Source organism: Manduca sexta, chromosome 20, assembly GCF_014839805.1.
Source record: "Manduca sexta isolate Smith_Timp_Sample1 chromosome 20, JHU_Msex_v1.0, whole genome shotgun sequence".
NCBI classification, from domain to species: Eukaryota; Metazoa; Arthropoda; class Insecta; order Lepidoptera; family Sphingidae; genus Manduca; species Manduca sexta.
The window spans coordinates 14,658,289-14,685,998 of NC_051134.1; the positions used below are offsets into that span (position 1 = coordinate 14,658,289).

The 27,710-nt window shown below is 35.4% G+C and overlaps 1 protein-coding gene across 1 annotated transcript in view; it reads left to right on the forward strand.

The window, feature by feature from the left end:
• LOC115447617 overlaps positions 1–27,710 on the forward strand; it is a 75,039-nt gene that overhangs the window by 31,510 nt on the left and 15,819 nt on the right. The window contains 2 exon segments of the mRNA XM_030174771.2: positions 4,062–4,336; positions 21,751–21,828. The gene's annotated coding sequence lies outside the window, so the exon portion shown is untranslated.

Consider the following 27,710-nt stretch of genomic DNA (forward strand, 5'->3'; position numbering starts at 1 on the left):
AATTGTGTAGTAAAATAATTACTCTAATCACAAGATATAGAAATAGCTGATTTCTTCCTAAATTCAACTTTAAAATATAGCACATAAACATTAAACTTATTAAAAAAACAATTTTCAGACACCGTTTTACGATTTACATAAATTTTATTTTAGTTTTTTTTTGTTTTCTCTGCTTAAAAGACAGATGTTAAAATGAATATTCTTAAATACTTTACATATATAGGATTTTTAAATTTGCGACCTCTACTAACAAAACAATAATAATTATAATTATAACCTTTAAAAATTTAAATGTAGATCTTATTGAGACTGAGATATATTTGAAAAAAAAAATACTAATGCATTTTTTTCGCAATCTAAGTATCTCAAGTGTTTGTGTAGACTTGCAATAAATTAGCTTAAAATATTTCACTCTGTAGTTTTCAATGAGTAGCAATTTATTAAGCTATATCGCTCACGAAGAAGCACTGCGATTTTATACGTAAATACTTCTCGAACGAAATAGGTTATTTAGCAACACGATACGTGTACCTAGGACCCTACAATTAAATGATAAGGGTACGATTCCTCGACATACAAAGTGTCTTTGCAACTAAGGGCCCTTCAAGTCATTGGCGGGTCGATTTTAAGTGGCATTGCCTGTTATGGTTTATGAAATTCTTATGCTATCATTAACGTAAAGTATTAGCTTTTGCTCGCGGCTTCGCCAGCATGAAGATTTTTTGCGAGATAAAAGTCCCGCTGTATACTTTCCCGGGGTAAAAAGTAGCCTGTATCCTTTCCAAGGTCTTAAACTATCTCCATACCAAATTTCGTCTAAATCAAATAGGTAGTTTTAGCGTTTATCGCCTTCAAACAAAGAGACGCAGCTGGAGAATTTTTATTATAAAATGTATGGATAAATGAATAAACCGACCCAGTAACCCTAAAACATCCACGTGTTGATTAGGTTCTTAAAATATTTGGCAAACTGTAGCAACTGCACTTAAAAAATGTTCAAATTTTTCTCAGTGACTAGAATACAGGCGTAACTTGCCGGTCGGTTAAGAGTGGACCGTTCCAAATAACGGCAGTAGAGCCACGGACGGACCACACAAAATTACTTTTATTTTACTTTTAAACTGTAATCACACTGCGAACCGTCATTCCTTCTAAGCTTTATAAACTAACTGTAGTTTATTGTGTGAGACTTTTACTTCAGATTCAATTACTCAGACTACAAAAAATGTTATTTTCTCCGCACAAATAAAACTAAATCTTTCTATTCACATATAATTTAATAGCACAGCTTTACGATTTCGCTATAAAAGATCCAATTAAGTGTAACACTATACATCGCATCTAGCATATTATAACACAATTACTATTATATGCAACGAATGAATGACTTCAGTAATGAATACGTGGCAATTACCTATTATTACGTAATAATAACTATTACAACAAACCAATTTACCTATACTCGTAATTAGTTATAGATATCGCGCGTCGTGAGCACTGATGGTTCCAATACGTGCCAATAACGCAACAGTTGCGTAATAACAATGAAACAAGTGAAATTTTGTTGCTAACCGACTTGTGATGATATGAATTTAACGCATGACCCGGTTGCGCAAAAAGAGGGTAACGGTACCACGGCACAACCGGAGGCTGAGCTGCGCCGAAACTACAGCCGCGCCGCTTGGAAAGTACACAAAACCGTCACTTTCTCTAGAACTGGTCCCGGTGGCGGACGGACGCAGAGCTCTCAAGGTTTAATCATTCGCTAATACTGTAATTAGACAATGTCCAGATAACTGCTTGATGTTTGATCGGCGGCTAACAAAGTTGTTCGATGCGCCGACGTCGTCGAGGTTCGTACGAGCCAAGCTTAACCTTACTTCAACCTTGCCGGTTTTGCAATCCGATGACCACGTAGCTAGTTTTGCAATATTTCTAACAATTTTTGTTGAACAATCTATTTTTTGGCAATATTACCAAACATCCCAAGGCCATGGGAAAAATAAGAATGTTTATGCAATATAAATTCTAATCTTCGCCATAAGACACATATAATAATTGAGCATAATATGTTTTTTACCGCCATAAATCCGTTGGGTGATACACTGTAGAAATGGGAGAAGTTATGATTTTGCAAATTCCATCGATCGTGTTAGTGAAAGGCTCGTCAGTTTTGCCACGTATTGTATCGCCGCCATTAAAACTAAAAAAACTGGTAAGGCAATGACTTGGCGTAGGTATGAGAAAATGAACTCGACCGGTGGTGTGCGAGCGAGAGAGTCGAAGAACCAAACAAGTGCGTTACCCCCACGGAGATTATCCGCGTATTTATTTTTATTTATCTTTGATGCGCAGCGGGCCGCGGCGATACTGCACGACGCACGCTGCGAGTCGCGGCCGGCAACCAGCCCGGACCTACTCTCGTACTAACTCTCTCATTATCATTTTAAACGAACTACGATTAATAAACCTCGTCTCGTTTGTGTAATCCTCGCACATACCTTCGGTCAAGCGCATAAGACTTGCATTCCAAGAGTAAAACATGCTTGTTACTTCAACCACATTATTATGTCAGACGTTAGGCCTTGATGCTCTTGCATATCATTGTGGAAATAGCTTTGTAATTAGTATTTTAAATTATCTAAACCGGTTTTTTTGTATTGAACTGGTTCGGTGCCTCGTTTAGGGAGGTACTTTATATTCGATTTACCAAGAACTGTCATAAATACTGTATCGTTACTAATATCGGAACTTTTATCTTGCAATAAAATTATTTCTATGACTTTGTTTGACATTGTAAGAGGATAATCGTATTGACCAATTTAAATGTAAAATTATGGTATCATTGTCCAATCTACATAATATACTTAAATAAAAGCATGATGGTTTATAATTTAAGATTTTTGTCATAGGACATAGATACTTACGTAATGGTGTATATTTTTTATACAAAAAAAAACACGAAAATGTACACAAACTCCAGAATAAGGAACGTGTATATTTTCTTGGAATAAGGAATTATTGAGGATGTAGTATCGACTCAAAAAATAAGATAATTGCAACATGCAGATCATTGCATCTCTAGTATTTATAGGGCTCATGTGGACAACCAATAGTAAATCAGCTACTTAGTGTTTATTATGAGGCTGTGCCACCAATATTGTCGATCTGGATTCTAGCCTATTTTTCAGCAAGGCGCTACCAATTGCAAAAAATATATTAGCCAAATTCTATGTTCTTTGTCTATAAGTTTACTTTATATTTGGCTACTTTTATCATACCTTATCTCAGTTATCTCCCATGTGTTTCCTTCATTTCTTATCAGTACCGCTCGGTGTGGACGGTTGTGGTTATCAGAATGATTCGTATTTGACAAAGGCCTTCCCGAGCCGTGGCTTATTGTTCACTACTAAATTCTAAATAATTCGCGAAGTAGTACTGTATGCTGCAAACTTAATGATGACCTTTACGCTCGGTTGCGTGGCCATGAGAATATCCGAAGGTTGCGTATCACTTCTCGGATGACTGCCCGGCGGCGGCCGCAGTTTCCGAGATTGATATCCCCTATCGATCACTCATCATTCCATATCATAGTATAATCAAACAGAGAATACTACTATTAATCTTAACAACTTCTGTCAATTCCAACAAACCTCGTGAGTGCCGACTGCCGTCGTGTCGTGTCGTACAAAAACAGCCTACAATCTTCTGTCTGACATTGCTCGCTATGTGTGTGTGTGCCTGTGTGCCGAGCCAATAGGTCGACCAACCAGTCGACCAGACGCTCTCCCTCCCCCTGTCCTCCGTCTACTCCCCGCCCCTGCCTCCCTCAGTGCGCCAGCCAGTCAGCGTTTGGTCGTCGCATCGACTGTACGTCTCGCGATAACGTTTCTACACAATTCTTTACGTCATAGTTAATTTTGTGCTCATTTTAAAACTCACACAGTTCAAGTAAGTGGCACGTGCCTTATCGTCAAATTTAGCATTCGTAGAGGTCGGTTCGCGTTCTATGATTATTATCAAAAAGTAATAAAACTTACTACCGCTTTGTCTTGTTACAGGTACCTACTTGGAACTGGGTGTGAACCCAGATACGGTGTGTGTGGTTTTATGTAATCTTATTTATACTGTTATTGAAGCAACTCTTAGTGGTATTTGTGATTTATACGCTCAGTGTACGTGAAACGCTACATTCGTATTGGAGTTAATTGATTTACTATAAAGTGAATTGTGCGCTCTTTACTGCAACTATTCGCTTGTTATGCTTTGCAAACAAGTGATTTGTGTCGTTACTGGATTGTTATTTGTTTGGATTCTCACCAGCTAAATGGCTATTGTAAGTACAATAATTTATCTTTCTTTATTTTGCTGCTCGTCGCGCTATAAAATTACCTGCTTAGAGGTCGTGTTGGTGCGCCGTTCGCCGAGTGCTCGTGGTTAGTTTTTAAATAAATATAGTTAACATTCAATGAAATTTTATCTCAAAAGACAGTTGAAATTGGGTCAGCGACGGACTGTGATGTATTTGTGTTTAGATTGAGATCAAGCCAACTTGTACGAGCGATATAGAGTGCCGCGCACAGTAAATACTATAAAATGATCGGAAAACTTGTAACACCGCTAATGAACCGTAATTGGTGTTCTTTAAAATAAACAGGACACGTTTGACGCCAATTACGAAGTCTCTTTTGTGTTGAGCTCGTTCACGATCGCCGGGTCCCCGAGAATGTTGTGACCGCGAGAGAGAATAGAGTGCCAGCTAGCAGGTGCAATTGTACACTTTACGAATTCTCACGGTAGCTAGCTTTGTTGGCCTTCTGAATCTATTTGCAACGTGTATAAATTACTCATTGTGAATTGTTGAGCAAGGCTGCAACCTAATGAGATATCGAGATCGCCAATATACGGGCGCCATCTTTGAGAATTGACTGACGCGCATCACGGCCTCGGGTGCAAGTTCACTAAATTTAGAACATAGTTGACATTTTATCTCCATGTTTATTTAAATATTTATACATTCCTTGGCTTACTGCGGTTTCAATCGATATTTTTGTGACACGGCATATCGACACAAAAGCGTTTTGTGATGTTAAATACGAATTTCAAGCAACCAACGAAGTCGAAGTTAGTGTAGCAAAACGGCAATATCAAAATCGACGCTACCGATCTGTTAACAATACCCAGCTTTGAGGATCAATATTATCAAGTTTCGTGACTTATCACGGCAGTTAATCGGTTCGGCTCATTAATGCTTATCGTGGAGTATTTCCTTAAGCGTGGCACACGTCGGACCGCGATTGCATCGGCGTGGTAGCGACTGTTGCGAGATGTGTTCTGTTGATCATGTAGAGAGGCACAGTAGTAAGTGGGTCAAGGCGCGCTCGCGGGCGGCTGGCGTTTCCTACACGCAGACAGCGGCTGCATTATGAGGAAGACCCTTGTTATTATTCATACTAGATCAATCTCAGTTAACGTGCTGGTTGTGTATATTGTTCGTATTCTGTTCCCAGACTGTGACATCTGACCTTTTTCTATCTTCGGCTTTCACGCGTTTTTTGCGTAATCATTGGCAGGTTCTTGGTATATTTGACTCAGTGGGCTAGGCGCTATTAGTTTATGACTTCCTCGAAACAAATAATAGAAAACTGTAAGGAAACCCCCTATGTCATTAGAATAATAAGTAGTACGTACCATATCCATAGGACTTTAAAAGAGCTAAGCTGTTTCTTCACTTCCTACGCCAAGAATTAAATAGTTTTGTTACAGCTTCAAATCTTCAGGGCCGCCAGAAAGTATCCTTTATTAGATTAAAATCTAGTTTCATACAATGTAACGACCCACGAGCGATACGAACAAGTCATACGATTTAAGACGCGAATTATAAATTCCAAAGTGGGTCACGCTATCAGACACTTGATTTAATTCCAGGTCAAGGGTTTCATTGATAAACTGCCGAATGTATACTAGTTTAATGATATTTCACGAGTATCTAGGCTAGAACGCAATGAGGTGTTTCTGGTGACGTGACTCATTAGAATTGGTGTTGTGTAAACAAACAAAACCGAATGCGGTGGGTAGATAAGGGCAGTTTGCGCTAGTAAGTGCCTGCGCACCGAGTACCAACTACCGACCCACATAGATACCCGCTATCTGAGAACCGTTATCACGGAGTGTGTCCACTTTCTCTGCACGCTCTATTTAGTGAGATGCCTTCGCGTTTGTACATTTACTCTCTTGTTTTAGGTGAGCGCGTGCCGATATTGAATTTTTTACTTCTTCACTTTTCTTAGTTTATTCTTCGCAGTGAAACTTGTTACATTATAAATATTTCTTATTTATTGCTTAGCAGCGCTCGTATTAGCTATATCGTGCGATAAGTTCTAGATAAAGATCAAAGCCCTTTTTTCCTTCTATTTATTAAATTCTATTTTTATAATGCCTTTCATCTTACATCGATAAAATTTTTATATTTGTATCTTTAATTCAGTTAAATGTGAGTGTAGTTGAATCTGTCCTAATTTGTTAATAGTTACAGTGACGGTAACGGCAAGTGGTATGTGCTGTTCACGCAGTCAACAGTCACCCAGTGTGCCAAAAGCACAGTGTAATGTAACATTGACTTTCACATTTGTAACGTGGTGACGTAACTACCACGTCCCCTGCGCCGCCGTCCCCCCGCCCCGCGCACCTCCGCGATTAGGTAAACGTTGCGCGCGCGCACCGCTTTCACCCCACTTTCACCTGTATTTCCGCGTTGCTGCAGATTGCTCACGATCCAGCGTTTGAATATTGCATATTTCAATGCATCGCTGTAAATATTTATTTCGTTATTGTTTCACAAGTTGTGAACAATTATCAAATGGCTCTTCTAATTGGTAACAAATAGAAAAATAATTAGTGTCTATAATGAGATCTCGGAAGGTCTTAATTTAGGGTAATTAAGATAATGTTTGGTAATTAGTGTTAAATAGCTAAGAACAACATTAAACATAAAATAGCGACGTTTAAATCGAAGCTCGAAAGCTAATAAACATTTATGTAAAAGAAATTGATGGAAGTAAATTTAACTGCACATATTTGCAAAACAAGACCTAAATATAATTTACCAAAAGAGCTGTTTTGCCGCATTTTCATATCAATAATATCAATAAATGCTATTCGTAGCATATTATATTTTTACGCATTTTGTTACAAGAGAACAATAATTTCAACATGCTCATTCCTTCTTCACACGTCCAAGATTATTTCCGTATTAGGAAAAATATTTACTCCAAGCAAATACGATCATGGATACTCATAATGTACAGTTGATTAACAATGACATAACAACGGGGCGAAATGTCACCAATGTTATCTAAATTGCGATAACATTACTCGCTTCCGACGTATCTATTAAAAACATGTGTATTGTGTACACAACTGACGTCATGCCACACAATATTTATGTCAACAGTGATGTATGTTACCATTTTAATGCATTTATGTGTCAGGGTGTTCAAGCATCGATGTTTGGTGCATTACTCTCCTTTAGAGCAGTTGCATATAAACACCGAATTCCTTGAGTGCACAGAAGTTGATTGTATTTTCTTTAGCATCGATGAACTGATTCTTGATTCTAAGTCTCGTGTCTATTTTTACACGTTTAATGCCTCTCACCGTTGCGCTTCGTCGTCATGAATTTCTTATGACGATCATCGATCCTTTAGCTCTAAGCAGCTATTCCAGTTAGTTAACAGCATCATTCATATACACTATACAGATATCAAAAATATTGATATATTCGCGGCCCGTGCGGTCCAGTTACCTATTGTTCGATGTACCCGCTAATGTAGGTCATTCCCAATGCGCACTGCTGACCTAGACCTTCCGTCGCGTCCAGTCTAAACTGACCGTGTTATGTAAATTGTTTTCACTATCTAGCTAGCCAGTTTCCCGTGCTACGTTGTGGCTCATAAATGCAAAATGGATGCATCTATCTTCTACGAAATATGTCAAATTGTTTTTGGAATAGAAGTGTGTAACCTTGAGTATAATTCATAATTGGTACGTATATTAAATGCCAAACTAACGATCTAACATTACTCAAAAATTTTAAACGTATTACAGCTATAAAACAGATAGCATATTTAATAAAAATGCGACCGTGAGAAGTGCCTACGTTATTGGGGACTCAAAGTATGCCAAGTATTGAAAGCATGGAATTAGGGTATCTAATAGCTAACTGTCTATTGTACGCGGACCGTGGCCTAACGGGGACTTCGGTTAGATTATGAACACCTATCACGTATGAGAAAGATGAAAGTGAACGTATCGTAGGCGCGCGATATAAAAGTTGTGATACAAAATATTAAAGATACAATCAAATTTGACGATCATATGATAAGCATAACAACGTTCAATATAAGAACGTATATACTGATATTCACACAGACAATAAGGCGAAAGAACGGTAAGAAACCTTAGCATAACCCCAATTTGTAGCGCACAATATACACGGCGGGTAAACAATACGAATATTTAATATGATGTGTAGAGAACAATGCGAAAACCTAATATCGTTTTCTATTACTGCAAATATTTGTGTTTATTAAGAAAGTAATCTGGGTTCTCGTCAGAAATATTTATCGTGTCTGTCCTTATTATGTTTTGGACTTCCCATAGTATTTAAAGATTTCGGTTTGTTAGGTTATCGTAATGCTTAGTTTGTAAAATTATAATATGCGGGGAATTGAGTTTCTCTGTTCTATATATAACTATCTCAGTCCCTGAAGTTTCCAGTTTTAAAATAAATATAAATCATATCTCGTTCATTCGTAAATGAAAAAGAACACGAGTAGGTATGTGGCCAAATATTTTACGATATGAATCACATCCGTTTGCATTGAGTCCATAATATTATCATGTTTTAATAATTCCCATGGTGTTATGGGTATGCTCTGAATAATTGTGCCAAAGTTTTTAACATGAGCTCAGCTTTATTTAATGTAAATTAAGTTTCTTCCCTTTGTATACTCAGTGTCAAACACTTAAGGTAAAATATCCGCGAATAAAATCTTAAGATTATAAAATACTGCATGTATTGTTTCCACAATAAAATACATGGTCAATATATTAATAGAGATGACAATCAAAGTGTGAATTATTTGAACTATTTATCGGTAATTTTTTATCGCTAGCTAGCTTTCTTGGAAGTCACAAATTCTTGTTCGCAGTCGCGCCGTGAATCATCCACTTTTTGTCCACTCCGGGGAATTCTTGCAACTGCTTATTATGTTTATACGAAGATTAGATAAGTTTCTGTTCTTCAAATAAAATACACAAATGTTAATATTATGTAATTTTATCGCTTTCCTTTATCGCAATGATACTTTCAAAATATTCGTGTGAAAAATTGATCATAGTGCATCATCATTAGCAATGATTTTATGACAATTTTAGATAGAATTTCAAGTTAAACAGACAATCATTCCGGGTTAGAAGCGCAGTGTTGTACGAAACTAGATAATTCTAAATTTAAGCAGTTCGTAACTAAACAGACACAATATCACGCTTTTACCGCTAAAGGACTTTCGCCTGTGTTTCGACGTTTTGACGTCCCATGACGTGATGGATGCGAGCCTTTTGCCATATGTACAAATTCAAAGCTCCGGCTTTATATTTAGTATAAAAACTCAATATCACGTTGCCCGACCTGGTAACTTTATATAAAAATAAATCTGACGCGTGCTGATATTATGACTAATTCTGATCCTACTTAATATAAAAACCACTTCTAACAATAAGACCAACTATATCAACTCTTCATAATCTCTGACTCTTTACGTCTGTTCCATTTACTTAGTCTGGCCATAAATACTGTTACACTTAATTATAAAAAAATATTACATTTGAATTTCGAATCTGTCATTTTTATACGATTGTTCATTGTGTTTTCTCATTTTGGCGCCAATACATTGTAAAATATTTTGCGATATTAAAATGGTGTGGGGTGATAAAGAGAACCGAATCGCTGTGATAGCATTACACAAAGTAGGTATGGAGCCAAATGCAATTTTTAAAACTCTCCATACACTTGGTATTAGTAAAATGTTTGTGTACCGGGCTATTAATAGGTACAATGAGACCTCCTCTGTTTGTGACAGAAAAGATCTGGCCGTCCACGTAGTGTTCGTACGAAAAAGGTGGTCAAAGCAGTAAGGGAAAGAATTCGAAGAAATCCTGTCCGAAAGCAAAAGATTTTATCTCGGGAAATGAAGATAGCACCTAGAACCATGTCGCGTATTTTAAAAGATGACTTAGGACTTGCAGCCTATAAGAGACGCACTGGCCATTTCTTAACTGATAATTTAAAGAAGAATAGGGTGGTAAAATCGAAACAACTACTGAAGCGGTACGCAAAGGGAGGTCACAGAAAAATTTTGTTTACGGATGAGAAAATTTTTACAATTGAGCAACATTTTAACAAACAAAATGACCGTATTTATGCTCAAAGCTCTAAGGAAGCTTCCCAATTAGTCGACAGAGTGCAACGTGGACATTATCCGACTTCAGTGATGGTTTGGTGGGGTGTTAGCTATGAAGGAGTGACTGAGCCATATTTTTGTGAAAAAGGTATCAAAACATCGGCACAAGTGTATCAAGATACCATTCTTGAGAAGGTAGTTAAGCCCCTTAACATCACCATGTTCAATAACCAAGTATGGTCCTTCCAGCAAGACTCGGCGCCGGGTCATAAAGCTCGGTCCACGCAGTCTTGGTTGGAATCGAACGTTTCGGACTTCATCAGAGCTGAAGACTGGCCGTCGTCTAGTCCCGATCTTAATCCGCTGGATTATGATTTGTGGTCAGTTTTAGAGAGTACAGCTTGCTCTAAACGCCATGATAATTTGGAGTCCCTAAAACAATCTATACGATTGGCAGTGAAGAATTTTCCCATGGAAAGAGTGCGTGCTTCTATTGATAACTGGCCTCATCGTTTAAAGGACTGTATTGCAGCCAATGGAGACCACTTCGAATAAGCTTTTTATATTTTTAATTGTTTTATATTTATGTATTAAACTGACACACTGTAAAAGTAATAAATGTTATTTGCAGTTAACAATTTTCTTTTTTCTTTATTACAATATTTATGGCAAGACTAGGTATATTTATCACTCGTAGTCTAATACAGTGAACTCTGTTTGTAAAGGTCTATTTTAGTTTCATTTATAATTCCTACGTGTCGATATCCATTATGAATAGATATTTGTCGCTAGGCCGGAATAGAGCATGACATTGGCCTGGTGACCGATACCGAATACTTGTCTCTGGCTGGTTAGTTTGCACAACTGCCACGTTACGTCGCTCCAACGGGTCTCACACTGCACCGTGCACATACGCGATTGTACGCCGCTCATTATCACTACAATGCTTATAGGTAATTATAATTGTTCTCGTAGTTGCATTCAGGAAATGATAGTTTGACAGACCTATTCAGTTAGGTAATAATAAAACATTTAACTCGAGATAGTTTAAAGTTTTTGTTAGATACAATTTAATTTTATTAATAATAAGGCTCGGCGATACCGTGCAATCCAATCAAACTTTTAATATTGCATCTTTGTAGTTTTAGTTGGATCATAACAACTAACGTAATTGTTTCTGCCTGTAACAATGCACTTACATTGTGCTATTCGGATCTTTCTCGCAACTTTGTGACCGCAACCTAGCTTATATTGTGAGACATTGTTTAAGCGTAACAGACGAAGAACTCTTGTTATTTTTGTAAGATTTGTGTTGTTTACCATCAAGCGTGTAGGCAGGCTGGTTATTTTATTAGGCCATACTTAAATAGTACTAAACAGGTTCGTGAGTTGTTTGCGAATTGTACGGTTGCAGTCAGCTATTGACCTACTGACACAAAAACGGCTGAAGGAAAACAACTTAGTTGCGTGTCACAATCGACGCGCTATGTAGGTAACGATCAAGATTACTTTCCTTTACCAATTTATTTATATTTATACGTAAGCGTAAACTATTTGTTATACGACAATAATGCTGAAAATAATCTCAATAAAATTATACGAAAACTTAAAATGATTTTATGTAACTGGGACGATTGTGACCTTAATTAGGTACCTACTTTAACGCTTATATAATATAAATAAGTTGTACTTCATCACAAGCATAATTCTACATTAATTAGTTTCTAACGAACAAAATGTTTACTAACAATCCCGATTTCAATAACATTATTACCTCACATAGAGTTCCAAGAATTCTATTGCCAAAATTGCTTATTTTATTCATTACAATAGTAGTTACTATTGTAATAATATAGTCTAAGCAGATATAAAATCAATATAAATATATAAAGCTGATCAAATTTGTGTGTTATTAAACACGCTAATCTCGGGAACTTCTAAAACGTTTTTGAATTTATTTTTTTCACTAAAAGGAAGCTACATTACTCCTGAGTAATATAGGCAACTTTTTATTCCGAAAAAAAATACGCCGGCGGAACCGCAGGCGCAAGCTAGAATAATATAAAAAGGAATTAAGACTCGGTTGTCACTACAAGATTTTTTTATACATTTTTGTATGCGTCGCGAAGTATAAATCGGAATTCCTAAGTTAGCATCCGGCTATGTTAACGGTGGCTATAGTATAATAATGTGTAGCTTCGATTCGTGTCCACGCATACTAATGATTTTCGAAACTTATGCAAGTGCTTAGTGCAACTCTACCCTTTTGAAATGCAAAATTGCGCACATAATTTAAATAGGTTATCGGACGAGCGAAATAAATTTGACTTTGGAGATGTTTGTTTAACTAAGTACATATAACAAAGTCAAAAGAGAGGGACAATATTATTTAGAGGTTAAATTTTATAGTTATTATGTATTATTTGTAAAATGAAATTATTTGTACATTTCTCATATATTCTTTTATTACAAAAACAAGCATCAACCCGACATGTATTTACTTTTCGGTGGCCATAGAGTGGCCATGAACACAACAATAGTATAGTTAGCACTCCATTATGTTGATATTAAATTTCTTAATATTAAATCGTGCTACCTTTCCAAAACATCGAATTCTTGGAAGCAAAGATCTCCGACACTGACCCCCACTCGAACATTCTTTTGCAAGTCGACAAAGAGCTTCCTATGTGATATCATAACGCAGACAACAAAAGGACGTGTACGATCTCGATAATGCAACGTGAATTTTGGCCACGGTCCAAATGTACGCGCTTTAGTTGTTACAGATCTTAAAATAGACTGTAGGTATTTTATCTAACGCTATTTGCATTCCTACAGCTGTTCGTATCGAGAAATGTTAAAAACGTGTTTATTAATTACATTAATATGACTATTTTCTAGCACGTGTCCATTGCTCATGATTTCCTATTGTGATGTCTATTATTTTGTTTGTAAACAATATTATAAATAGTTTTGTACACGCGTAGATCGGAGCTATGTGATATGACAATGTTATCTGAACTATAACGATGGGTTCGGATTCAAATTGTCTTTTGTTCTGTGTTCGTAAATTTTGTGGAAGATACACATCGAGACATGCCGTCAATTGAATTATGATTTTATTTGTTATTTTCATGTATTTACTAGCCTAGAGCGTTTATAATTTTTCATACTATTGATTTCAGATTATTCTATTCGTAGTTAATGCAATCGTTTTTTTTTATTAAATGTATTGAATAATAAGCAGCGGATTGCTCCTAATGATCGTAATGTAATTCATTTGTTGTATTAATATTTATATCGCATTTTTTTTACCTTNACTATAAACTTTAAGTAATGCGTAAGTACAAAGACTTAGTAAGAAACAATATTTTCTGACATAACGCATTGATTTCTAATCAACCTATGAATAATACATGTTAACAATCTGTAAGATATATATTTTTATTCTTACCTTATGTCGCACTGTTTATAAACGTTATTGCCAACATTTTTATTTGTTCGTATGACACTAAGTGTAAAGCTTGATTGCACGAAAGCTATTTACGTTCAAGCAGACGATACTAAAGACGCATACATCGGTAACGTTGAAATAAAACAAATACAGGAAGTATTAGCAATTTAACTGTTCGATGTTAGTCGGCCGACGTCCATAAACAATGCGGATCTAATTATAGAGCGTGGCAGCGCTGGCCGGCGGGTGACGTTAAATAGCACACGAAAGTAGGCCACAGAGCATAGAGCACGATATTCCCTCTGCTCCCGCTGCTCCTGCGCATGTATGTTAACTGTTTTATTTATCAAGGAGATCGCCTGCTCCCAGACTAGATTTTGGTTGAATTTTCCGTAGTTATTAAGGTAGAGTTAAGGCCGAGTAACTCAGTTCTCAATTTTTGTTCAATACTACTGTATTTTCTTCTGGTAATATAGATAAACGAAAACTAAAATGCTTTTTTTTAAGCATTACTAAAGATGCAAAATCTATGCGCTTGATTTTATACAAATTGCAACACCATCGATGTAACGCGTAACCAACACGGGTCATTATGAATGTTTACGTCATTTTGTATTGCAACAAAATAAATTTTAATTACTCAAAGAAATACCAACAGTCAACAAAGCGGGAAACAAAGTAAATATTTGATAAGATTCGTAAATCAGTAACCTTGCCGCATTTATCCATCTGAGCAATTTAATCTTAAGAAATCAAGGCTGCGGAGAATACAATAGTTCAGACTGCTCTGCTTATTTTTATAGTTCATGTGGAAATTATCGACTAATAATTGTGTGTTGTTGTGTAGTTAATCGATCTAATTTGTTAAAACGTAAGCGAAAGCGTATCGTTATGGAAATATTTATTTTTCATCGATGTACCGTTTGAAGGTCCGAATGACGACTAGCGCTATTGAGGCGAATGGATATAAAGCCTGACTACTGGTGGTAGGTGTCTCATATGTGAGAGTCCGCCTGGGTAGGTACCACCGTAATGTCTATTTTTGCCGTCAAGCAACAGTGTGTAGTCACGGTTGTGTTCTGGTTTGAGGGACATTGTACTCGGTGTTATTACTGGATGTAATAAGATTTAACATCTCATGTGTGTATATATATATATATATATATATATTAAAAAATACTTGCACATGAGTCACTGGTGGTAGCATTTAATTCTGTCACTTCGCCAGTATCGTCACATTCCACAGTCAATAACAAGAAGCATAATGTTTAAACAATTCTTAGCGATCATGCAAATCATATTGTTATTTATGTTTTAATTATAAACACAATATATTGCATGATTGGTATGAAAAATTTGTATTATTGTTATTTTACATGAAATAAAGGAAACAATTTATGAGTAAACTGATCATAACTATGACGGGCACCGGACTTTTACTCTAATAAAATAAATTTTACACCTGCAGCACTCGGGAGGGAATCGACATATAACATGAAAATACATGTATTCAAAATGTTTACTCACTAATATTTGTTATATAGGTCAGGCCGTAACACGATCATTACATCCATATCTGACACCTAATTAAACATAATTTGGATAAAAGTGTAATATAATAGTTATATACATAATATTTTCCTTTGTTTAATAAATTATAATACATTAAGGTCATTGTCCTTAGAGTGAAATTCACCAACATCACAAAAAGGAAAAAAAAACTGATCTGAATGACGTGACCACGCGACGTAATGGAAAGAAAAAATAATGTGTGTTTGCTCAATACGCCTAAATTATTTTTCATTAATCGATGAATCACCTTGAAAATGTAATATATTTTATACCATTTCAAATGTAGGGCTACTAAATATTTCAAATTAGTTTCTAAAGTAATAAATACGCCTGTAAATATATTCAAAAATATAGAAGTGTGTTTGGGATTTAATTAATTTTTCCATATAGAGTTAACGATCGACACGAGGGGACAGAATAATTTACGCTCCCTCCTACCCCTTTTCTCATTATACGTTTTGCAAAATACAGCTTTAGGGAGGGTGGGGATCCTTATCAATACCCATTGCTAGGAAGGCAACCGGAATTATTTGACAGTGTTCCGATAGAATTAAAATGTTAACTAAACATATTCTATACCATATTCTATAAAATATATTTTAGTAAACATTTTATGTAATTTATTTTGTTCTTTGTATAATTAATAGTAAAATTCTTCAATGTCGCCCCTACATTGCATGTCCGTGTCTGCAATTTAGGGTGTTCCGAAGATAAATCGTTTTGAAAATTACATTGCCAAATTGTGATTTGATGACTACAGAACTTATTACGAGAGAATAATTTGTGTACATACGTATGTATGGTTTATATTGGTTGGCCTCACGAATTGGAAAACCGGTTTGAAGGTTTTTTAAATGCCATGCAGATGTCAAAAGTTGGTATTTTAAGATTTCTCGTATAACGACTTTTTAAAAAATTAATTGTATTTTAACAAAATTCGTACTTTTAACAAATATGTATTTGTTAAAAGTACGAATTATAACGTGAGTGATGTTAGAGGAATTAAAATGTAGATATTATAAAATTCACCCTAATACACTTTTACACAATTACTTAGGGGAAGATGGTCTATAGTGGATGACTTCTTACAAAGCCATTTTGGATTAAATTTATTTATAACTTGCCTAAGTATTTTATTTATTGTTACAAAGTATTCATAATATTTGGAATATTAGATATATATCACCAATTTAATAAATAGTTTTATTATATTAATCGTACTTGAGGAATTTGATCCAATGTATGTATGTGGGTCACAATGAATGGATCGAATAGAGCTCCTTGAATCCTGATTGTTTAGAATAAAATAAAACCTCAGTTTACACGATATAAGCCTTTATTTGCTATTAAAAATAAAAAGCAATTAATCTTTTTTTGAAATTCAAAATGTAGTTAGTATTTCCACGCATAGTGTGAGGGTCTCAGCCTGGAGCTCGATATTAGTCAGGGAATACCGGATAAAGAAGTGTTAATGAATCCATCGCGTGTAATCGAGTGCAATAGGTGTTTATCTGCAACACAAAAATCACTATTCCACGTGATCCACTGAAGAACATATTCCCTACAAGATATAATTAGTTAACAGGCATTTATTTCCATCCATATAAGGTATTCATATCTCTATATTTTATGTGTAGCTATTTCATGAATTCTGACATAATAAATCACATGACGAACATGTGACCATAAAAGAAATTACATGAGCAATATGTGACGCCAATGTTTTCCATCGTAACAATGAAAGTTCAACAACTACATTCGACAAGTCACAAGACATCTCAAATTACGTTCTACTGAAATGACATCATACTTAGGCATATTAATACTTGCTTAACATTGTTTATAAAAACACTTCGGAGTCTCATTTCAATAATGAAGGAGACAAAAAGTGTAGACATTGCGATTCACCTTGTTTCGCACGGGCGGGGGCAATGACCTGCCACAGCTGTGAGTTCGCGCTCTACGTAAATAATGCTGCATCAACAACGATTCTTACGAACCACTCGATCACTTCAAATACGCTACAAATACGAATATTTAACAGTATTGTGTTCGGTTAAAATAAATTATCCCGTAAGTTATATAGAAACTTGATACAACAACTCTGCTATCTCAATGATGGTTATTTTTATACAGCAGAAGTCGTTATAAAATCGGAAAACACGTAGATATAGAATACCGTATCTGAGAGAGAAATAAGTTTCATTGGGGCTCGTATTATCGAATTTCTACAGTATTTATTTCCCTTCGTAGTTGGCTCCGGCATGGCTGTACTCGTAAATAACCTTTGCTAACAATCAACAGGTACTTATCGCAGGAATGAAAAAAGTTTATTATTTTTCTTGTCCCCGGCTTCGCAAGCGTCGTAGACTTTAGTTTTTATACCTATAATTTGCGGTCTTTATTTGTGTTTATTCGATTTGTAGATACTAACCTTCTTCAATATAGATAAAAAGTGTTTATTATTCGTCTTTAGCGTTTTAACTCGGTAGTTCATTACTGGGTAAATCACTATATAATGTAAAACACATGAATTTGAATGTATGTAATATTTTATAGTTGTTAAAAAATACACGTCTAATTAACTGCAGACAACAGATTCAGAGGCTTCAATGCGTTGAAGGTAACATAAAACGATGGAAGCATCATACACGATAGGAAACGTCTCAACTCTCAAGCAATATTTTTGCTTTGCTACGATTGTGGTCTTTATGAAAAGTCTAAGCGACTGTTTATTAAATTTTATCAAATAAATACGATAAGGAGATTAGTTAGTCATATTACGAAGGAATCTTGACGTACTGACGCATGACGTTTTTGTTTACGTGTTGACGCACCACCGCACCCGCAATGTTGTTTTGATAATAATTGATGGTCCGATAGTTTTATGAAATTTCTTTAAAATCACCAAAATATCTGATCGTGTTCGTATTGTATTTTTTGACCGCCACGACGATAAATTACACGATAAATATTTAAGTGCTACTTTAAATTCTCTTTGCGTAGAAAGACAAGGTTGTAACGCGTTTTACTACTTTAAGAAAATGCGTATAAACTGCCATTCTACTTACAATATAGTATAATATGTATACAGAAAGTGTGCAGAACATTATAATATAGATTACCGTTGTATACTCGAGGCGTTACCCCGAATACGCGTGGGGCACTACACCCATACTGACCGATAAAGATTACGAGCAACACAACGAAGGGTATCAACCCGCCACGAGTGTTTATCGAGTTGTGAATCGTATAATATTATACGAAGTTATTAAAGCTGCAAGAAATGTACTTGAAATACTTACTCAATGTATATATTTTTAAGTCCATAGTTATTACGATCACAGCGTTACATGTGTATAAACAATGGTAATGTCACCTAGAGTATTTAGTTATCGAGCGGGGCAATGCACTGCTAATTGTCTAGACCTTGCACGAATCATTCCCAGCAAAGAAGTACTTTAACAATAAAACATAGTTTAAAAGATTAAGCACACTTCTGCAATCTATGTCTATTAAAATAGGAATTTTTGCAGAGGTTATTTCTTTACCATGGCGGAAAATAAACAAAGTAGGTTACCTAATAATGGAGACTAATGAAAATCAGAACATATGAAATATGGCTGCGCGCAGTGATATTATAAAGTGTAGGCAGACTTCCCACTGTGTAGACAGTTGACCTGATCGAGGTCGTACGAAGGCGGCAGATGCGGACGGCAATGCAGTGAGTTTTATGAAGAATCAATAAAATTAACATTTGTCCAAAAACTTATTGGTTGTAAAAGTATAAAAAAAAATGTAAACCACGTTTGTATTTATCCAAAACGGAGATACCGTTGGTCCTCATCAGTATTGCCATATTCCGAACGGCCGCTGTTACATAGTGTTTACATAATCAAAAGCAAACATAAGCGTCATTCGGAATCAGAACACGCCTATTGTGTATTTTTTATTCAACAAAATCGATTTACAAGTCAATTCACATGATGTGCTGAATCGTTTGTCGACGGATGTCGGATCTGGGTCAATGTCCACATCGGTGCACTACCCAACCTTTCTGTAGGTATTGTAGTAATGTCCTCTCCGTACATTATAATATTATCAATGTTGCCACCTTAGTAAGATTTTTAACTAAAACTGGTGGTCTAGACGCCTTTAGAGAGCAATATATCTTTTCGTGTTGGTTATTTGACAACAATTAGTGGGAAGTAATCTTAAATTCTATCAATTAAAGCTGTCCAAACGATTTATTTAATAAAAAGAGGATAATATAACTTCAGCCAATGTATCACCAGAATGCATGTATCGCCCTTGATCAGTTAGCAGCTCAAGTGACATGTTTTATATTACATTAACTTCCTGATTGGTGTTGCCGTGTTGTGGTTAGTGGCATCTGGTTGTATAATCCAGTATAGTAATTACTAATATTAATAAAGAAATGATGCGGTCTATTAATAAAGCACTCCAAAAATATCAATATTGCCAACCCTGTCTCTGCCAATAAACTTGATTCTTAGATAAGAAAAATCTTTTCATAAGCATATACTCATTTCGTAATTTGGCAGCTACAATGTGTTTCTTGTATAAATATTCGCAACTTCCTAGACTTTTATTTATTAACGTAGCAGTTGTTATAGCCCGCTCTAATGATATGTTTACAGAATAGTAGAAGATAATCGTCACTATTTGCAATACGTATCTCCATAAATATAAAATTGATTTCGAGCGGTGTTTCGCGATGGTCTCGAGTCTAAAATAGGGTATGTATCATCGACGCCAAGGTCAGGGACCCAGGCGGTACGCTAGCCTACGCAGTCGAATATTGTAAATGTAACTCTATGCACCGATGACGTTCTAACGTCAGTCGTTGCCAAAAATATATTTATCAAAACGAACATACATACCTATGATGAATCAATAAGAATACTTGCAAAGTTTTATAGTTCTATTTTTGTTTTATGATCACAAAAAGTGATCGCTATAGTGTTATAGTGAACTCATTTTCCTGTGATTCGTTGTAGTACCAAAATCGATTATTATTCTTGCACGTAAATTTCCTCGTTGTTTTCCTTAGTTTTTGATGTTTGTTGTAATTTTACCGCGTACAGTCCTAATATATAAAATATCCTTCCTAGTAGCGTACCTATCTGTTGTGCTTCATTCATTGACGTACTTCGTCATCTTAGGTAGATCCCCGATGTAGCCATTTTGCTTGTAGCGCGGATTCGGCTTGACTGAGGTGGGGACGTCTTTAACAACTACGTGAAGTAATATGTTTTGGTTTTAAATTCATGTTCATGGTACCTGGGTCAATAAGTAAATACCTTATAGAAACCCTCGAATAGGATAAAAAACAGTATTTAAAACTTACTTAATACGAATAAGTATTCATTATTTTTATCACGATTCTTACTCACTCCGTAAATAAATATTATTGGGATGTCATCATTGGTACTTACTGTACTTACTAAGTCACTGTACTTACTAAGTGTATGTTTTTTTATTCATTCAGTTTATCTACGGCCGACCAAATTTTATTTAATATTACAACAAATTTATAGCTATCGTATAATTGGAAAATAAATTTTCTCGCCGTATTAACCAAAACTGATTCCGTAAGTGTAATGCTGGATTCGGGCCTGTAGAATCGGGAGGGTGATAAGAGCAGAGGGGTGTGAAACACTAACTTCAGCCCGCAAACTTTGCACGGCCGGATTGTAACAGATACTAGTTTATCCCCAAGTGGTTCAGTGTCACTTTACTAATAACAAAATTATTGGCGAACTCATAAATCTGCCGATTAGTACCCAATGGGCGATTTTTTATTAACCGGATAAAAGTTATTTGTGGATTGGAGCTCATACTTTGGGTTTCAATGCGGGCATTATAAATACTTGGTTGTAGGTTCCTGGGTTATCGTTAGGGTTTTATTAAAAACAAATTGAATTCGTGAAAGTGAGTGAACACCGGTAAAACCGGATCTACCGAACGGCACGGACGTAAAATTACGAATAAGGTCCCTTAAAAAGGATTTAAAAAAAACTATTCACAGGATAACAACAAACAAATAATGCAATGGCGTGGAATTACAGGCTCATTGTTTGACTTCTCTTTTGTATTTCACGGATCATTTTATTTCAGTTACTTATATAGTCTATAAGCTGATTTAATCCTACCAGTTAACCTGAATTTTATCTATTGCAAAATCAGACTGTTTATTACCCAAATAGTTTTCTAAATATTTTTTTTAATTATTTCCAGGTCGTGGAGGCATTAAAACCAGAGTCATGAACGCGTGTGGGGACTGCCATTCACATCAAGCAGGATAGCTTATCAAACGTAAGATATTTGTTTTATTTGTTTCCCACGTGGGAGTTTGTTTTCTTAGCTACGTAACACGGTACGTCGATTGAACATTGTTTTTATTATGTCTAACATTTCGGAGAAGATGTTTCTTGTATTATCAAGTAATTAACAAAGAAGGTTGCACAAGCCTGGGGTCCAGTTCTACATTATATTAAATCAGAGTCCAAAAGAACGGCTGCCAGACTTCAAGTCTGTCTTCCAACAAATAACCTAAATCTATATTTCCCGCTAGCATTAAAATTTTGTTCACGATAATTTAATCAAATGAAAGTGATGAGCTTTCACTAGAATTTTCCTTATTATATATTGGAACAGGTTCGCGTTGATACAGCGGTTATATAACCTCTATTATAGTTTATTATAACAATCGGTTAGACAACTTTGTCCGTGTTACAGGTAGCAATTAACTTTTGTTATTATAGCGAGAGTTCGACGTGGGATTATCGCGATGTTGCTATTTATTTTGTTCGTCTTATTTTTACGTAACTTGTTTTTTAATATGTTACCATAAAATTGATAAACTATGAATAATTTGCTGATACAAAAGGAGGGACGATAATGCGTACTATATTGATACAATCCGAACCGGAATCCACGCCACGCGTCAGTAATTTTGTTTTATATTGCCAAGATTCGATATAAAATCGTTAATCAGTGCATGATTCGTATACAAAACATTTATTTTCATAACATTATCTTTGTTGGTCAAAAATCAAACGACACCATAAATGTAGGGATGTATATTTTGTTGAGTTATTCAATAAATCTCCAGTCCAATTGGTCTATTATAGTTATTATACAATCATGCCTATCAAACTATTGTAGGAACGGTTCCTAAGCGTCCCGTACTAGTAAAGTTATGGAATATTTTATTAAAATATCCGGAAAATCCTGTATTAAATACAATTAGGTATGAACATACAATACAAAAGTGCTTCACGTTATAATTAAACGATTTATAAGAACTCATTAACTTTTTATATTCGTCTTATATCGCCACGATAGACGTGTAAGCTTCAATAGTTTGGCAAGAATTTGCTATCTATCCACGTGTTGCCACTCTAAAATATACATAATATATAGGTAGATAGAAAAGTTGTCACTCAAAATAGGGCGGCCCGCCCCCTGTAACACGTCACACATTATTTTAGTGATGTGTTCTATTGAAAACGGATCGTTGGATCGGTTATGTCGTTGACCTGTGTGGTCTTTAGCTATGTTCGTCAAGTTATAGTTCTATTTATATAGATTTGTAACAGAAATGCCATTGAAAATGTGTAACAAACTGATTCAATCATAATAAAGGAAATATAATTCAAGAAGTCTTCGAAACGTCGGGAGAAAATAAAATACTAACACCGCGATAGAATCCGAAAATTAGTTTAATTTCAATGTCAAGAATTTTTATTATTATAAGTGAAAAATGATAATACGATCAATCTACAGCTTCAGATTATATTTCGCAGCTTTTGTTATTTAAATGAGTGTTATCTGCCTTAAGTTGTAAATACTCATTATTATTTTGACTAATGATCCGCTAGTATAAATATAGCTCAGGCATTAACTTACAAGTAATTAGTTACAATACATTGTACAGTAACATATCATTCGGTATTCTACCGCCATCTATCGGCCGCTTTATGAAACAACGTATTCTTGGCCGTGGCGTATCGCTATTCGCTACATAGTAGCGGCGCAAACATTATTGTAAAGACGATATTAACATAAATAAATATTGTAGTGGTTGGCTATTTATCAGCCTAGATTTTTTTAATGAAAGTTTCATTTATATTTTATTTCACTGTACTGTTCCGAATAAGATACAAAGTAAATCAAAAGACTGCCTCGGTGGCGTAGTTGTACTGCATGCGCGGTACGGCAGCGCTCTGAGGTCCTGGGTTCGAATCCCGGGTCAGGCAAAGTGATATTTGGGTTTTTCTGCTCAGTATCAGCCCGGAGTCTGGAATTTGTGCCCGATATGGCGATAGGCTCGCCCCCTATCACATCATGGGACGGAACACACTTGGCGAAAAGTGGGTGCCATGGTTGCGCCTCTGCATACCCCCTCGGGCATACAATGCGTGATGTTGTGTGTGTGTGTGTAAATTAAAATATTATAATATCATATACTTACTATTGCGGACATTAGCATATTGTTCCATATTCAAAACTCGAGAATTAAGTATCACATTTTTTTTTTATTTCTATGCAATTTTATATTGTACACCCAATTAAGTGATTCGTATTACTAGCTCATCTGTTGGTTCTGTATTGTTAATACGCCCGTAGAGGCCGCATACGCCGCAACTCTTCCCCGCCCTGCGTTGATCGTAGCAAGTAAAATACACTTAGCAGGCGTGCGGTGTAACGGAATCCGTACGAGTGCTATCGCCGCCCGGCTCATTACATACTACGCATGGCCGCATGCAATCACCTCGCATTTAAACATACAATTTTCGCATACTCGTGTATATTGTGTATTAGCTTAATGGCTGGTTAAATTGAGCAGATTGGGGACCTTAATTGTGGTGCACGGCTAATTTGCCTATGCGCGTTGGGGTAAGATCGTAGAAGGTATAACATCGTATAAATCAAATAACTCGTAATTGTGTTATAATTTTTGTTTTCGGACAACACTACCTGTGACCCCATCTGGTACCCTACGTTCCACTAGTTCACATGAGTGAATCCGTCAAGTAAATAATGTTTACGGTGCTAACAAACAGAATATCGGTGTTTTGTCGTTCCCTGGCAGATCCGGATTAACCCCATGCAAGAATTTGCCTAATTTTAATTGAGTATTTACTGTTTTCAATTAATTTTGTAGGTATATACTATCGTAAAGGAAATAAATCTTGTGACTTGTTTATTCAAATTTGTCGAAACACGTATATTCCCTGAGATCCGATCTTTACCCATACAATTATTTGTCGTTAGAGAACGGATAAAAATCGTTCTATCTAGCAGTTGTAAAATATTGCAAGTTTTTATCAAAATTTATACACGAAAACGTCTGAACTCACTAATTGTGTATTTTTTTTTTAGCTCAGATGAATGGTCGATTTGGTTTATTTATTGTTTATTTACACGTGTCTGTACTATTTCTTCGAATATTTTTAAAAATATCTACAGTGTTACTTATGTGGGGTATGATCGTATGCCTAGAACTATTAAAAAAACAAAGTTCGCTTCTAAAACTATCTTACGAAATTTATAAAAAAAATTGAATGTTTATAAATGAATATCTAGATCAGAATATGCTCTTTTTATGGATTTTAGAATCCCTGTATCATAGACGATTTTAGATAGTAGTCCGAACTATACCTGTGAAGGTCCTATCTTTCTCACACATTTCTAAAAGTATGGTACTTTTTAAAGCCCTATAAAACATTAACTGTTATATATAAGGTATTGAAAAATATATACCATTTAGTATATTTAATAACATATAGCTAAGTTAATGATTCATTATGATAGCTCTTATAGAATTATTGTAAAAAATAATTCGAGAAGACTGTTTAACACGTCGAAAAAGCGTCCGATTTAACCCCAACGCACCTTAATTTGTATATTTTAAAGAATATGTGTTGTAATACAGATATGGTGTTTGCAACCCGTAGTTAGGGCAAAAATGTTTTATGTTAAATCTGACAGGCGCATTACTATTGTTTACATAACGCGTGTACCCGACTTTAGAAAGTATTCAAATTATTTTATAAAGCCAATGTCTTGAAGAAAATTGAAAAGTACAAGAAATTTAAAATCATTCGTCATTACGTGAAGTCACATCAGTAAATTATTTAATTCAATACTAAAGCGTCAGATGTCACCCACAGTCGCTGCCGCCTACGTTTCGCAGTATGCTATTTCGATATCGCACGTCACGCGCGACATCTCGCGCAGGTGATAACTGGCGAAGAGCTGATTTATTTGTTGTCCTTTGTCATATACACGAGTGCATTCGTACATGTTCGCATTTCACGGCAGTAGGTTAGCAGTTATAACAATAGAGCATACAAACAATTCCAGCTTATAGTTATTCAAGTAATAATGGTTGTACCATAGTAACGTATTTAACTGAAAGTTTTGAAAGCAATAAATTGACAGTTTGCGCTCGTCTTAATGGAAATTGAATCGACAGTGCCTTGTTTCATCGTGAAGAGTTGTATAAAAATTAAAATCTTTACGTCACCGTTAACCTTGCAAGCGCTTACCTACTAACATAATTTTGTGAGCTGAGCGTCTGCAGTCTTGTAATGTCGCGGGAATATTTATCTGTGCTATATCAAAGAAATATGTAAAATTACTATTAACTGCTAAGCGTATTAGCCTGGGAGAATACGTTACATATTTTTATTTAGTTATAAAAAATTGGTCATGTATAAAACATTGAAATGGTAAACTGAAAGTTTTGAATACAATTTACAATATTTATTATCTTGAGTAGAGGCAGATGTGCATTTAGACTCGAAAAGTAACAATTCAGTTTATGACGCCAAATACAATTATCACTCACGTTTCTATTTATTGAAATATCGAAGGAGTTTGGTATGTTATCAGCGATTGTCTGTCTACCTGCGTAGACAGTACCGCATTCTACTATTAAATGTAAATACCTATTAAGATAGGTAAAAACATTGTCAGGTCGTTAAACTTTATCTTGCAGACGTTTGTGTAGGTGACATTGACCTTTGGTGAAATCGTATGTACGCTTATAGAGCGATCGATCTTACAGCGAGACTTCGCCTCCGTCGACCGCGCACGTGTTTCATGATCTAACAACCTATAAAAGAAACTTTGTGAACTTGTATCTTTACCGGCGAAACTTCACTGTCGCCGACTTTCCAACTTTTTGTTGAGGATTTGAATTCTTTGTGGATGATAGCGTTTTTTACGAAGACGTTTGTAACGTTTGATTTGAATTTCGAACATTAGTTAAACATTAATTGTTACTAACAATAAAAAAATAATTTTATATTTTTTATATCTTATGGTTTGTTATATTTAAAATATAATCAATCTTAATCTAGGCCAATATTTTTACAATAATAATTACATTAATTGCTTTTGCTTGTCAACATAATTTACTCTCAATAGAGATTTATATGGCAATAAAGTGTATTGTACGCTTTGTATTGTGGCGTAAGTGTTCGAAAATATAATAATACGTATTGGATAATTACTTACTGATTTCAATGTTTATTTTTCATTTCTTATGGTTTCGGGCTAATGTTTATTACCATCACTATAATATTATCAACACAAGATTTGAAATATTCAAAGCCGGTTTTAGTCGTTGTTTTGTGTCTAGTGTTTATCTATTTATATTTTATATAGGTATTAAATACAACGAATGTCATGTATATCTGACGACATGTTGTTTAATTTTTTACGTACGTTTTTTTCGAATGTTTTTGAATTAGAGACAAAACTCACATCTCAGCAGATGCACCATAAAATATACTTATTTAAATGATCAAAATTAAATCGCGATAAGTTAATTTTGCTCTAAAAACGCGCGTTCGTATATGTAAAATATGGACCACGCAACAGGGTATGAAATGTAATCTATAATGATGTATGTGTGTTGAGCGGGACGCATCCCGGATCCCGGCAGGGCTGAGGGCTGCAATCGATTGAGGGTTACGGCCGCGACAGCTTCCCGGGACCTCGCATGCACCGCTCGCCGCTTTACTTGTTGACATTACGCGGGAGCGCGCCGCGCCATCCACGCATTCCGCGAACAGTCAATCATTGCAAATTGGTATTGTGTATGTGGTTAAATCCTTGACCCTGGTTCGACTTCTTTTTTCATTGTTGGTGTTAATAAAACAAATACTTTAAATAGCGAGTTT